Raw genomic sequence first — 3,418 nt, 5'->3', positions numbered from 1 at the left:
AAGTACCGTATGCTTCACGCAACCCATTAACAAACGCCCATTACGCTTGCGTATACACACGCGCACACACATCGCATTGAGTAGCCTAGCTGTTCATTCTTTTTTTATTTCAATACTTTTAATGATAAAAAGCTAAATAGCGATGTCTATTTCTACGTTTGTTTGTGCGCTGGCATTAACCAAACCGTTTTTTGTTTTACTTTTAACGCTAAAGATGATCATAAAATTGTTATTGCCCATTTTCTTCCGTAACAGAGATGTACAACCAGCTCAACACAAACCAATTCTAGAACATGCTCCAGCTCCGTACTTTCTTAGGAATGTCACTGAGCAGGTTGAACGCTGTCATCAGAAGTCATCAGAAGCCCAGGGTGAGTGTGCATCTGAGGGCACAACACCGGTTTTCACGGGATTGTTCTCTTTTTTGAACGACTCTCACGTTTTTTTTCTTCTTCCGGGGACGAATTGGTCCGGTTTTTTGTAACTTCATTAGGGTTCCTTCGTCAGGAGAAAACCTATTATTTTCGTTAGTTTTATTATTATTAGGTTTCCTCCGTCAGGAGCCTGAAGGACCCATAAGATCCGCCTGATGGATTTTCCTGTACAGTGATTATCTGGGAAAACCTTCAAAATTCCTCTTATCTTGAACCAAAGGTCTAATTAACTTGAAATTTTGTACAGATATGTATCATTGATGTATTTAAAAATGTTACATATAGCAATTGAATAAAAATGGCTGAAAGGGGTGTATTTATGTAAATGTCCACATTGCCTCAATATGTTTGTGTCACAAAATCAAATGTCATTTTGAATGATGGGTTTTCAAACCTAATAGACTTTAAGGTGACACGCCCCTAAAGCACCATAAACAATTTCACCTTGATATGTCAAAATATTACTGAATTAAAGCTGTTTGAACTTGGACCAAATCTGAAAATGCTCGTCATTGTATAAACATATTTTTTTATTATCCAGTTACTTAACTTTGTGTATTCCATGCCTGGGAATGGCTCAATTGGCAATTGAATCAAATACAAAATGGCTGAAAGAGGTGTATTAATGTAAATGTACACATTGCCTCAATTTCTTTGTGTCAATAAATCAAATATAATTTTGACTGATGGTTTTTCTAACCTAATAGGGTTCAAGATGACATCTCTCTGAAGTACATTAAACAATTTCACCTTGGTATGTTAATATGATATAATGAGAGCTGTTTCAACCTTGGCTGAATCTAACAACGTTTACCACAGAAGAAACAGCTTATTTTTTTGTACAGTAACTGAACATTCCAATACTCAACACTGAGAATAGATAAACAAGCTGGAACGATGACATGCAAAGTAAAAGGTTGTAGGTTCGAATCCAAACACACTGAGTGTGTCTTAAAATGATGCCACTTTGTGGAGGAACCCGCATCGCTGCTTGCAGCTATATACTTTTTGTTGTTGTGGGTCACACATTCTGAAGGCCGTCAGAAATGGTGACGTCTGTGGTAATGGCTCTATGATGACTCGAGATCCGAAAGAACCGCTCCAGATTAGTGTGAATTGATGAAATAACTGTGGGAGCATTTTCTATGAGAGGAATTGTTATGCAGAATAAAAGCCTATTTCGTTTATGGTAGTCCTGCGGTGCTTGCGTGCCTTCTTCATCTCTGAACGAAACGACAGCTCGGGCACACTCCTTCGCATACCACAAACCATCTTTCGAAGTTTTAATACCTCTGGGAAGCAGTTACGGTGGGAACACACATTCTTAAATGTTTTTGTAGTTGTTGTGGGTCACACAGCCGTCAGAAATGGTGACCTCTGTGGTAATGGCTCAATGATGACTCTAAATCACAAACAACGGCTCCAGACTAGTGTGAATCAACTACATAACTACCCCAAACCATCTTTCGAAGTTGTAATACCTTTGGGAAGCAATTACGGTGGGAACACATTCTTAAAACATCGTTTTTTTGGGGGTGGGTCACACATTCTGACAGCCGTCAGAAATGGTGACCTGTGTGGTAATTGCTCTATGATGACTCTAAATCAGAAACAACGGCTCCAGATTAGTGTGAATAGATGAAATAACTACCCCAAACGATCTTTCGAAATTGTAATACCTTTAGGAAGCAGTTACGGTGGGAACACACGTTCTTAAAAAAAATATATATATATTTTTTTTTTGGGGGGGGGTCACACATTCTGACGGCAGTCAGAAATGGTGACCTGTGTGGTAATGGCTCTATGATGACTCTAAATTACAAACAACGGCTCCAGATTTGTGTGAATAGATGAAATAACTACCCAAACGATCTTTCGAAATTGTAATACCTTTAGGAAGCAGTTACGGTGGGATCATACGATCTTAAAACATAGTTTTTTGGGGGGTGGGTCACACGTTCTGACGGTCGTCAGAAATGGTGACCTGTGTGGTAATGGCTCTATGATGACTCTAAATTACAAACAACGGCTCCAGATTTGTGTGAATCGATGAAATAACTACCCAAACGATCTTTCGAAATTGTAATACCTTTAGGAAGCAGTTACGGTGGGATCACACGATCTTAAAACATAGTTTTTTTGGGGGTGGGTCACACATTCTGACGGCCGTCAGAAATGGTGCCCTGTGTGGTAATGGCTCTATGATGACTCTAAATCAGAAACAACGGCTCCAGATTAGTGTGAATACATGAAATAACTACCCAAACGATCTTTCGAAATTGTAATACCTTTAGGAAGCAGTTATGGTGGGATCATACGTTCTTAAAACAGTTTTTTTTGGGTGGGTCACACATTCTGACGGCCGTCAGAAATGGTGACCTGTGTGGTAATGGCTCTATGATGACTCAAAATCAGAAACAAAGGCTCCATATTAGTGTAAATACATGAAATAACTACCCAAACGATCTTTCGAAATTTTAATACCTTTAGGAAGCAGTTAGGGTGGGAACACTCATTCTTAAAAAAAATATACATATATTTTTTTTGGTGGGTCACACATGCTGACGACCGTCGGAAATGGTGACCTGTGTGGTAATGGCTCTATGATGACTCGAAATTAGAAACAAAGGCTCCAGATTAGTGTGAATCAACTACATAACTACCCCAACCATCTTTCGAAGTTGTAATACCTTTGGGAAGCAATTACGGTGGGAACACATTCTTAAAACATCTTTTTTTTTGTGGGTCACACATTCTGACGGCCGTCAGAAATGGTGACCTGTGTGGTAATGGCTCTATGATGACTCTAAATCAGAAACAAAGGCTCCATATTAGTGTAAATACATGAAATAACTACCCAAACGATCTATCGAAATTGTAATACCTTTAGGAAGCAGTTAGGGTGGGAAAACTCATTCTTAAAAAAAATACATTTTTTTTTGTTTGTGGGTCACACATTCTGACGACCGTCGGAAATGGTGACC

Source organism: Hypomesus nipponensis, chromosome 14, assembly GCF_054491055.1.
Source record: "Hypomesus nipponensis isolate SF chromosome 14, ASM5449105v1, whole genome shotgun sequence".
Classification (NCBI taxonomy): Eukaryota; Metazoa; Chordata; class Actinopteri; order Osmeriformes; family Osmeridae; genus Hypomesus; species Hypomesus nipponensis.
Note: the sequence above shows the minus strand (reverse complement) of the source record.